The sequence below is a fragment of the Ammospiza nelsoni genome, chromosome 35 (assembly GCF_027579445.1).
Source record: "Ammospiza nelsoni isolate bAmmNel1 chromosome 35, bAmmNel1.pri, whole genome shotgun sequence".
Taxonomy (NCBI): domain Eukaryota; kingdom Metazoa; phylum Chordata; class Aves; order Passeriformes; family Passerellidae; genus Ammospiza; species Ammospiza nelsoni.
The window spans coordinates 1,333,875-1,346,043 of NC_080667.1; the positions used below are offsets into that span (position 1 = coordinate 1,333,875).

Genomic DNA, 12,169 nt, shown 5'->3' on the forward strand with positions numbered 1-12,169 from the left:
GCTGGGCTCAGGGCTTGGCCTTTCTGCTTCCTGCAGCCAAGCCAGGCCTTGCTCAGCATCGCAGTTCCCTGCTCAGAGCCCTGGGCTCCCTGCAATCCTGGCCTCAAGGATCTGCTCTCACCAGGGCCTGGGCAGCCTTTGGCACTCCCTGCCCTCACTGGGGCCCAGACATGCTCCAAGGCACTTGGAGTTTTGTTGCTGACTCCTTGAGCAGCTTCTTCATCCTTCTCTCTGTGCCTGAGGCTCCTGGAGCCAGGCCCAAATCCACTGTGGGTTTGATTAAAATACAGAAAGCCCTCAGGACCTCTTTCTCTCCCTTCCATTGTTTTCCAGTCTCCAGAGCTTGTGCAGTGATTAGAGTCAGTTTGGACTTCTTTTCAGAAGGGAGATTCCAAAGTGCACCTCATGATTTTTGATTTAGGTCAAGGAAATATTTTTTTACTTTTCATTCCAGAGAAGAGGGAATAGAAGCATTCCCCAAGAGATCTTGATGCTGAATTTCTCCTTAGGAGGTCTGGGCATGGAGAACGATGAGCCCCTTGCAGGCTGACCCTGTTTGGACAAGTTGTTCCTCACTCCCAGCCTCACCATGTCTGACATGGCCCACCTGGCACTTACATCCCTGTGCCCTGCAGCAGAACCTTGTCCCCTGAGCTCTGCAGCTCCATGTCCCAGCCCATTGCACCATGTCCCACCTGCTCTCCTCAGGGCTCTGCCTGCACACCGGCCCAGGAGAAGTTTCCCTGATGGGAAGGAAAGAATGGAAAAGCCTGAGCAGGTTTCCTAAACAACAACCCCCACTCAGGAACCTCCTGCTCACTACACGCTGCCTGGAATGGTAGAATGTCGCCTTTCTACAAGGGACGGTGTGAGCAGAAATGATATCTGGAAGCAGAATTCTCTGAGTCTTGCAGCTGAATTCTCTGTCCCTGTCCTTTCCCTGGCTGTCTGTTGCAGATGGAAGCTGCTGGTGCCATCCTCACCTTTACCCTCTCTTTTGAATGCAAACAGATGTTCCCAGGTGTGTTAAGCAGGATTTGCTCAATGTTTCCTCAAAACTTCTGTGTTCCTCATGGAATGAAGGGGCCATTTTGTCAGCGAGGGGGTGACATGGAAGTAAGGAGTCAGTTGTGACACTGGGGTCCCATGGAAGCAAGGGACCATGGTGACACAGCAGGGCCTTGTGGATCCAGTGGTCCATTGTGACGCTGTGGATCCAAGGAGACCATGGAGACACCCCCAGAACCTCAGGGAACCAAGGAGTCCATGGTAACCCAGTGGGGCTGCATGGAGCCAATGGTCCATGGTGACACTACCCATCCAAAGAGTTTATTTTGACACTGTGGGAGTTCATGGAGCTAGGGAGGCCATTATGACACTGAAGAAATTCATGGCACCAAATATTCATGGTGACACAGCAGGGCATCATGGGAACCAAGGAAATGCTGTTGGCAGCAGGGAAACTCATTGAACCAGAGGCCCTTGTGGCATTGAAGAACCAACAGAGCTGCTGGACCTTTTCCCCTGGCTCTGCACAGCTCCTTGGAAGGCACGGCAGGAGCAGCACCCTGGGAGCCTTGGGAATGCCCCTCTGGGATCCATGGCACACAATCCCCGGGGCTGGAATTCCAGTTTCCAGCCAGAAAAAGATGTACCTGTCCTGGGAGTCAAAGCTCTTAAGAAGGAGCCAAAAGCCAAATTGAGCAAGATCTTACAGTGACATTTCACTGCCAGACTGCATAACTTCACCCATGGTTGTTGTAGCTCCCAGATTGGGAATTAAATCAGGCCAGGGCCTTTGGTGGGAGCTCCCCTGGGTAAAGGGCGACACTGAGAGAGAAACAGAGCAGGCAAAGAGAGGCAGGAGAGAAAGGAGAACACAAACACAATCAGCTGAGAAGGTGGCACTCTGAAAAACAAACCTGAACTGACTGAAAATGAATGGAACATAAAGAAATAATTTTGTAACTTGATTTCCTATCAAAATAGAATTTCCTCCATTTCTCATAAACCTCCTCCCTGTGTCATTCAGCAGGGCTGTCAAAAAGGTTTTGTTCTGAGTGGATGTTCCAGGCTGCAGCCACAAGCAAAAAGGGAACGGGAATTTTCCTGCTCCTGGTGAGTTTGACATCTTCAGCTGAGGAGAGGAGGAGGCACCAGAGGAAAAGGGCAGCTGGGCTTCATCCTTCCACAGAAAAGAGTGAGGGGAAAATCTCCCATCCTGTCGATGAGAAGGAGGATGAGGAGGAGGAGGAGGAGGATGACGTAAATTAAGAGGAGAATGAGGCCATGGACGAGGAGGACGATGATGACAAGAAGGAAGAGGACGACGAGGAGGAGTGTGATGAAGAGGATGAGAAAGAGGATGAGAAAGAGGAGGAGGATGAGGAGGAGGAGGCGGAGGATGAGGACAAAAATTGAGGAGACGTGGAGGAGGCAGATGAGGAGGAGGCCGTGGACAAGGAGGACAAGGGGGAGTAGGAGAAGGAGGAAAGGGATCAGGAGAAGGAGGAGGACGAGGACGATGAGTAGAAGGAGGAAGAGGAGGAGGACAACAAGGAGAAGGAGGAGGAGGATGAGGAGGAGGACGAGTAAAAAGAGGAGGAGGAAGAGAACGATGTAAAGGAGGAGGAGGACAACACCCTGGATGAGGAGGACAATAATGAGGAGGAGGAGGAAGACGACGACAACAAGAAGGAAGAGGAGGAAGAAGAGGACGAGAAGGAGTGTGATGAGGAGGATGAGGAGGAGGACAATGAAGAGGACAAGGACGAGGATGTGGAGGAGGTAGACAAGAAGGAGGACAGGAGGGAGGAGGAAAGGGAAGAAGAGCAGGAGGAGGATGATGAGGAGAAGGAGGAGGAGGACAAGGAGGAGGCAGAGGATGAGGAGGTGGACATGGAGGAGGTAGAGGAGGAGGAGCTCAATTAGGACGAGAAGGAGGAGGATGAGGGGGAGGAGGAGAAGGACGTCGAGGAGGGGAAGGAGGATGAGGAGGAGGACAAGGACAAAGAGAAAGAGGAGAAGGACGAGGAAGAGGAGGATGAGGAGGATGATGACAATGATGAGAAAGAGGACGAGGAGGAGGAGGATGATGAGGAGAAGCAGGAGGAGGAGGAGGAGGATGGGGAGCAGGAGGACGAGGAGGAGGCCGAGGATGAGGGGGATGACGAGGTTGACAAGGAGGAGGAGGAAAAGGAGGAGGAGGGGGAAAAAGAGGGGTAGGAGGAGGAAGAGGAGAGAGAGGTTGAGGACGAGGAGGAGTCATGAGGATGAAGAGAAGGGCAGGGAGGAGGAGGGCAGGGAGGAGGAGGAAGAGAAGGAGGCAAAGGATGAGGAGGTGGACATGGAGGAGGTAGAGGAGGACGAGGCGGAGGAAGAAGAGGATGAGGAGGAGGACGAGGAGGAGAAGGAGGACATCAAGGAGCGGGAGGAGGACGAGGATGAGGGGGATGATGAGGATGAAGACAAAGAGAAAGAGGAGTAAGAGGATGAGGATGAGGACGTGTAGGAGGAGGACAACGATGAGGACATGGAGGAGGAGGAGGAGGAGGGGGACGACAACGAAGAGGAGAAGGAGGCTGAGGAAGAGGAGGACAAGGAGGAGAAGGAGGAGGAGGACAAAGATGAGGAGGACGAGGAGGAGGAAGAGTACAAGGAGGTGGAGGAGTGGGACGACGAGGATGAAGAAAAGGAGGAGGACGTGGACGAATGGGATGGGGAGGATGAGGAGGATGACTAGGGGGAGGGGGAGGACTTTGAGGAGGAGGACGAAGAGGAGGAAGAGGATGAGTAGGAGGAGGAAGAGGATGAGAAAGAGGACAAGGAGAAGGAGGAGGATGACAATGAGGGGGACAAGAAGGAGGAGGAGGAGGATGAAGACTAGGATGAGGAGGAGGAGCAGGAGGAGGAGGAGGACGTGGAGGAGGAGGAAGCGTACGAGGAGGAGGAGGAGGATGAGGACGAAGAAGAGCAGGCGGACGTGGATGAGGAGGAGGAGGACGAAGATGAGGGCAAGGGGAAGGGGAGGACTAGGAGGAGGAGGACGAGGAGAATCAGGAGGATGCAGAGGATGAGGAGGAGGACAATGAGGAGGATGAGGAGAAGGACAAGGAGGAGGAAAAGGAGGAGGATGAAGAGGATGAGGACGAGGAGGACGAGAAAGATGAGGACGAGGATGATGGGGATGAGGATGATGAGGAGGACAAGGAGAAGGACGAGGAGGACAAGGAGGACGAGGATGTGGTGGAGGATGAGGACGAGGAGGCGGATGATGATGAGGAGGAGGAGGAGTAGGAGGAAGACATGGATGAGGACAAGGAGGAGGAGGACAACGAGTATGAGGAGGAGGAAGAGGAGGAGGAGGAGGAGGAAGAGGAGGAGGAGGAGGAGGAGCACGAGGAGGATGTGCAATGTGGAAGGTCATGGACATCACACCATGAACAATATGATCCAGTGAAGGCAAATTTATTATCCCTAAAAATACTATATTTATAATAAATCTCTACTGTCCATGCATCTCTAGTTAATACATAATTGGTTAATCCTAGCTGTTCATGCATCTAAAATAGAATTCTGATTGGATCACCTAATTTTTCACAGGTCTCTCACACATCTGGCCCAACCATGGCTCACTTTTTTCTAACTTTCCCAAGCTTGCTGTCAAACTTGCTGAGTCCTGATGACTCTTTTTTTTGTATCTTTTTCAAGGATATACCAACGCCATTTCTGAATATGTCCATTATTCATGTTTGTGAACGTGTACATTGTCCATTATTAAAAGCAGGCTGGATTATGCATCATCTGAATATGGTCATTGCCTAACAAAAACTCCTCAATCTGCAAAAAACTCTCAACAAACTGTGACAGATCGTGAGGGGCCATGATGAGTCATGAGGGGCCATGAAAGGCTGTTGGGGTCCTTGAGGGGGACAAAGGTCTCTGAGAGGCTGTGGGAGGGCAGGCACCTCATGGAACCAAGGGTCCATTATGACACTGTGGAACCAAGGAGACTGATGTTTGCAGTATTGAAACTTATGGAGTCAAAAGTCCATCATGACTTTCTGGGGCCTCATGGAACCATGGAGAACCATTATGACACTTCAGGACCCACTGGAACCAAGGGGCAATTGTGACACTGCAGGGTCTCATTTAACCAAGGGCTCATTGTAGCACGGCAGGGCCTCATGGAATCAAGGGGATCGTAGTGGGGCTCCATGAGACCACGGGGATATTTTGACTCTGGTGAACCAAGGAGACCATTGTGACATTCCAGGGCTGCATGGAACTGAGAACTGATATGACAGTGAGAAGCTGTGGTGGTTTGACCAGGAAGAAGTGGGAATTCTGGGATGCTGTGGTCAAACCAATGGGTGCTTGGATTTTGATATTGGCACCTGGTGTAGCCAGTGGGTTTTTGGACACACCTCTGAGAACACACAGGGGTTAAAAGCAGAGCTTCGGCCCTGGGAGGCTCTCTTGGGACTTCGAGGGACGGAGGTCGGATCTCCCTTCCCCCGTCCAGCCGCTGCTGCTGGGCGGGGGAGGGGCAGCCATGTGGTAGGCCTGGGCCTGGACAGAGATGGGAGGTGAGGAGGCCCTGGAGGATGGAAGGGTGGACGAGCCCCAAGAGACATCGAGCAGTCATCCCCCTCCCCCCACCCCTTGGAGACAGACAGAGAGAGAGAGAGTGCAGCCTGTGTTTGTGTGCCGTTACCTTGAAATTCAGTAAACATGTGCTGGCAGCAGGCAGCCCGGCTGAGGAGATGGGGGGGGTGCAGACAGGAGTCCAGCCGCTTGGAGGAGTTTTTAACCCCTTTTGGACAATGAAAACCTTACAGAACATTAACCCTTCCTAGACGAGAGATAAGAGTGGAGGAGGACAAAGGAAATGAGCGAGTGATGGAGGTCTGGACCAAAGAGAGAGTGAGAGATGTTAGAAGAATGGGGAAGATGGAGTGGCATTTTATGCTGGACTCTTTTGTGTAGCCATGGACAGAGCCATGTTTCTGTGTGATACAGAGACTGAGTCCAGGGGGAGAAATGTCCCAGAGCCAAAGAAGATTCAGTGTGGGTACCCCTCGGCCCCAGGGGGTATATAAAATATGGGGGGGACAGATGTCCCAAAGGTGAGATATTGTGCTTTTCTGGAACTGGACAAAGCATCCTTAAAAAGACAACCCTGGAAGCAGCCCTGATTCTTGTTCGGTGGTGAGAGCACCGGAACAAGGACGGAAGAGGCCACCATGACACATGGAAGGACTCCCTCTCCTCTTGAGGAACTGAAAGTTGAGCATTCTAAAGGGGTGGTGCTGGACCCAGAATTGGTGATTTTGGAAGACCTATTGTATTGGGAATTTAGAGGGGAGGAGGAGGAGAGTGTTTCTGTGAGGTTTTCATTTTCATTGTGGTTTTTTTTTTTCTTTTGTGCGTAGTTTAGTAATTGTTTGTGTAGTTTAGTTAATAAACTTTTCTTTATGTTTAAGCTGGAGCCTGCTTTGCTTATTCCTGGTCACATCTCACAGCAGACACCAGGGAGAAGGTATACTCATGGGGGCTCTGGCTTTGCCAGGCCCAAACCATGACAGAAGCCCAATGGAATCAAGAGGCCATTCCATACTTCAGGGCCTCATGGAACCGAGGAGCCCTTGTGACAATGCAGGGCCTCATGGAATCCTGGAGGCCATTATGGCACTTTGAGGCCTCGTTGAATCAAGGGGCTCTGCAGGGCCTTGTGGAACCAAGGAGCTCCCTGTGACACTGCAGGGACTTGTGAAAGCAATGAGACCATTCTGGCACTCTGAGTCCCCATGGCACCAAGGGGCAAGTGTGATACAGCCAGGCCTTGTGGAACCAAGAGGCCATTGTGATCCTGGGGAGCCCAATAGAACCAAGGGGCCATTATGCCATTGTGCATTTCCATGGAACCAAGGAGCCCATTGTAGTATTGCTGGGCCTTATGGGAACAAAGATCTCTTGTGATACTACGGGACCTCACAGAACCAAGGGGCAATTGTGGTGCTGCAGGGCCCAAGGGATCCAAGAACATGGAAAAGTTCTGGTTGGCTTGGTTTAACTGGTCCAGCTGACCTTGGCATGTTGAGGGTTGCTTCTCATCTAGTCCTGGAGTTCTCTGCTTTCCTTCCTGTGCGAAAAACTTTCCGTTTCCTCCAGGGATGCATGGCTGAAACTGGGATTCTATCTCCATATTTGATTAAATACACAGATTATCCCATATGAAACCTGCAAGAACAGAAAGTTCTGGATGGCCTTGGCATGCTGGGGGCCACCTCTCATCTATCTTCAAAACAAGGCAGGGGGAGGCTGGGTGTGTTTTCTTTCCATGGAAAAGAACATCTTTCAATTCAGGTGTCCATAACCAAAATTGGAAATCTGCCTCCAAAATTCCTTATATCCAAGGATTGCTCCCAGACAAAAGCTGCCAAGACAAACTGGTCTGGCTGGCCTTGGCCTCCTTGGGGCTGCCTCTAATCATCCTTTGAAAAACTGGGGCTCTGCCCTTTCCTTCCTGTGGAGAAGAACTGTCATTCTGGCCCAGGCACTCAGGGCTGAAATGGAATTCCACCTCCAAAACTCCACAAATATCCAAGGATTGCTTTCAGACAAAAGCTGCCAGGACAGACAGGTCTGGCTTGCCTTGGCCTCTGGTGACTGCCTCTGATCTGCCTTCAAAACCCTGGGGCTCTGCGGTTTCCTTCCTGAAGAAAAGATCTGTCCTTCTTGTCCAGGTGCCCATGGCCTCAAGCACATGAGCACTGTGCAGGGACAAAGGAGCTCGGTGCTCAGTGAGGTGGAGACTGAGGAGAGCAGAGAAAAGCCCTGGGAGGGAGTGAAGGGTGGTTTCAGAGATGGTGGATCCTTTTTACATAGTAGAGAACACCTGGAAAAATGAAAAAAATTAATGCCAAGGGCAGATGGGGAGGCCCAGACTAGATACAAGGAGAAAGGAATTTCCGTCCCAGGGCAGGGCTGTAGTGCAACACATCCCCCAGAAGGAGCCTGGAGCAGCCCAAGGCTTTGTGTGGGCACGCAGGGGCAGGCAGGAGGAAGAGCTGTCAGCAAAGGAAGGGGCCAGCCAGGTGGGGCAGCCAGGGAATGCTGACAGCCTGCAGCGACAGAGGAGCAGGGCAGGGACACCGTAGCACAGCCTGGGCTGCACAGGGCACAGGGATGGGCAGCAGCTGCAAGACAGCCCTGACAGAGCCAACTTGGGCAGCACTTTGGCCATGGCTGCTGGCCCTGGGCCTGAGGCAGGAGCAGGAGACAAGTGAGCCTTGCAGGCCTGTGGCCTCATTGCCTCCTTGTCCCTGCTCAGCAGCCTGGCAGGGGTCACCCCATCCCGGGAAGAGCCCTGAGCAAGGACAGAGTCTGCCCTGCCAGGGGCTGGGGCTCAGGCCTTGGCCTTTTGCATTCCTGAACCACATCCAGCTTTGCTCAGCACCAGAGACACCTTTGCCTTGTTTGTGCCCAGCTGCCATCACTGCCTCCAGTGTTCTGCTCTAACTGGAACCTGGGGACACTTTCTCAGTTGTGTATCTCAGTGGGACCCATTAAAACTTCAAGAAACTTTGGGGTTTCAATTTCATTTTGAGTTCTTGAGAAGTTGTTGACCCTCTCAGGGACTGAGTCTGATGTAAACAACACAAAATCCCCAAGAGGCTCATTAAAATCCTTGTGCTGTGTCTGTGCTGCTGAGCTTTAAAGGAACAGCTCTTCCCAGGGCCAGCACCTCTGCCAGCCCAGCAGGGCTGAGGGCTCTGCCTGCAGGCACTGAGGGGACAGGAGCCAGGCAGAGACAGGCTGAAGGCAATCAGTATTGGGAAGACATTGAGCTGAGACTTCACTTGGGGAAAGATCTTCACAGCCCTCTGCATGGTGAGTGTGTGGGTGCAAGGCAATGTCCCCTGTGCTCCTGGAGGGATCTCCTGAAGCCAGCACACCCCACAGCCTGGGGGGTGTGTGAGGAGGACTCTCCCAGTTTCTCTGTGGCATAGGAGGAGGAGGAGGAGGAGGAGGATGTGCTGCAGAGCGGGGCTGCCCTGGGCACCATCAGAGGGACAGGCTGGATGGCTCCTGCTGCCAGGGACGGCTGCAGGGGGTGAAGCTGGGGCTGCAGCCAGGGCTGCCCAGGGCTGTCCTGCAGAGCAGCTCCTGCAGCCCTCAGGGCTCTTGGCCAGTCCAGGGCATGTGCCACCTGCCAGGGGCAGCTCTCAGCCTGCCTGGCAGCTCCCCATGGACGCTGTAGAGGACAAGGTGGAGGTGGAAGGAGCCACCCCCATCAGGGCAGATTCCTCCTGCTGTGGAGATGGTGCTGCATGGCCAGGGCTGCTCTCAACTTTCTCCTAAAGGGAAGGGAAAGGGGCTGTCAGCTTTGGCTGTGTCACTGAGACTCCTGCACTGTCAGCCTGGGCATCAGCAGATATGCCTCAGATCTCCCTCAGAAAGTGCCTCCTCAGCCTCCTATCCCTACAGACAGCAGCAGCAGCACCTTGGCTTGCAGCATCTCTGCTTGTCTGGCCTGCCCTTAAGCCCTGCTGCCAGGGAGATGCCCCTGGGCAGTGCCCTGTGCTGGGAGGGGTCTTCAGGGCAGAGCTGAGCCCCCAGGGCTGGGCTGGGCTCAGGCAGCACAGGCAGGGCCCAGCCCTGGGCACAGGGAGCAACTGCTGGCAGGGCTAGCTCCAGGGAGCAGAGCCCTGGGCAGGCAGGGAGAGGGAGCTGCTGCTGAAATTCCGTGGCAGGGGGGTTAAGGCAGCTCTGGGCCAGCCCTGCACTGCAGATTTCTTCCCCACCACAAGCCCTTGATCTCCTGCACCACCCATCAAAGCCTTCCCCTCCAAGGCCATGGGATCAGTGGCAGGAGTTCCCTCCCTGCAGATCCCCCTGATAAGGGGACACTCCCAAGGCCCATCTGATGTTCCCGTATGGCCTCCAGAGCAGTGCTGGGCAATTTCTCCTTTTTCCCCTCCTCTTCCTGCTGCCTTTGATCCCAGCTCAGGTGGGAGCTCTGGGCACTGAGAGTGCAACACTCTCCATTCAGGATGGAATATCTCTGGGACACTCAGGAATATCTCTGGGACACTCTGGATGCTGCTGCTGTCCTGCAGGCTCTGTTTCTGATGGGGTCAGCTCTCCCCTGCAGCTCTGTGCTCCCACAGCCCCTCGGCACTGAGGCCAGGGCAGTGGTGCTGGCAGGGCTGTGCAGGCACTGCCATGAGCCCTCTGTGCCCCTGGCTGTGAGGGGAGAGCCCAGCTCTGCCTTGGGCAGGATGAGACAGGAGCAGGAATTTGGAGTCCTGCCCTTGAGACTGGATTCACCAGCTCTCCACAGGGTCTAGTTTCTCCTCAGAGAGCCCCTGGGTGCCCCCCAGCCCCAAGAGGGGACAGCCCTGGGCACTGAGAGCAGGGCTGATGGACAGAGTGTCTGCCCCATCCTGCACGAAGGGATGATCTCTGTGCCTCACAGCACCCACCAAGTGTCCCTCAGGCAGAACTGCAAATGCCAAGGATTTCTGCCTTAAAAATTCCACTGCCTGTGCTGGGGCAAGTAGAAGCAAACAACCAAAAGAACATCCCCAGAGCTCTGCTCTGCAGTCGGGTGAGTTGGGAGTGACAGTGATGAAAAGCTGTTTAATTCCTGGGTGCATTTAAACAAACATCACTGCCAGTTCCTATTTATCTGTTTTTATAGAGCAGAACTGACTTCTCCAGAGATTCAGCAGAGCCCCTTGCTCCTTAGAGCTTTCTGAGCAAGTCCTCATTAGAGTTCTTAAAATGGGCCATTAAAGGTTTATGTGAGACAGGAGAAGTGACTGCAGGGGGATTTACATGACACCTCGAATAGATTTTATTCTGTGACATCAAAAGTAATCTGGCACTGCCATTTCCTTCCCTGACAGGTGTTATTCCTCCATAAATAACCATACACAAGGCTGCAAATGTCCAACAGCAGCTCCATCAGGCACTTCCTCCTGCTGGCATTGGCAGACACACGGCAGCTGCAGCTCCTGCACTTCTGCCTCTTGCTGGGCATTTCCCTGGCTGCCCTCCTGGGCAATGGCCTCATCATCAGCGCCGTAGCCTGCGGCCACCACCTGCACACGCCCATGTTCTTCTTCCTGCTCAACCTGGCCCTCAGCGACCTGGGCTCCATCTGCACCACTGTCCCCAAAGCCATGCACAATTGCCTCTGGGACACCAGGGACATCTCCTACACAGGATGTGCTGCACAGCTATTTCTGTAAGTATTTTTCATGTCAGCAGAATTTTCCCTCCTGACCATCATGTGCTATGACCGCTACGTGTCCATCTGCAAACCCCTGCACTATGGGACCCTCCTGGGCAGCAGAGCTTGTGCCCACATGGCAGCAGCTGCCTGGGCCAGTGCCTTTCTCTATTCACTGCTGCACACAGCCAATACATTTTCCCTGCCCCTGTGCCATGGCAATGTCCTGGGCCAGTTCTTCTGTGAAATCCCTCAGATTCTCAAGCTCTCCTGCTCCAAATCCAAACTCAGGGAACTTGGTCTTATTGTGCCTGGTGCCTCTTTAGCATTTGGCTGTTTTGTGTTCATTGTTTTCTCCTATGTGCAGATCTTCAGGGCTGTGCTGAGGATCCCCTCTGAGCAGGGCTGGCACAAAGCCTTTTCCACCTGCCTCCCTTACTTGGCTGTGGTCTCCCTGTTTCTCACCACTGTCATTTTTGCCTACCTGAAACCCCCTTCCATCTCCTCCCCATCCCTGGATCTGGCCCTGTCAGTTCTGTACTCGGTGGTGCCTCCAGCCCTGAACCCCCTCATCTACAGCCTGAGGAACCAGGAGTTCAAGGCTGCAGTGTGGAGACTGATAGCTGGACAATTTAAGAAACATTAAACTGCTGGGCAGTTTTTGCAAGTCACTTGTAATAAAACTCATTTTTTGGCACCTCCAGTCCTCTGGGACCTCCCTGCTGAGCCAGCACTGATGGTAAATGATGGAGAGCAGCTTGGGGAGCTCATCCACCAGCTCCCTCATCCCCCTGGGATGGATCCCATCTGCTCCCAGAGACACCTGTGAGCATCTGAGTGGCTTAGCAGGTCCGCAGTTGCTTCCTACTGTATTACAGGGGGCTTTTCTGCTCCCTGTGCCCATCTACAGCTCAGAAGAACACTTGT

The 12,169-nt window shown here is 53.4% G+C and overlaps 1 pseudogene; it reads left to right on the plus strand.

Annotated features, from left to right (window-relative positions):
- Positions 1-10,955: 10,955 nt before the first annotated feature.
- On the plus strand, positions 10,956-11,888 carry LOC132086050 (olfactory receptor 14A16-like; annotated as a pseudogene).
- Positions 11,889-12,169: the final 281 nt, after the last annotated feature.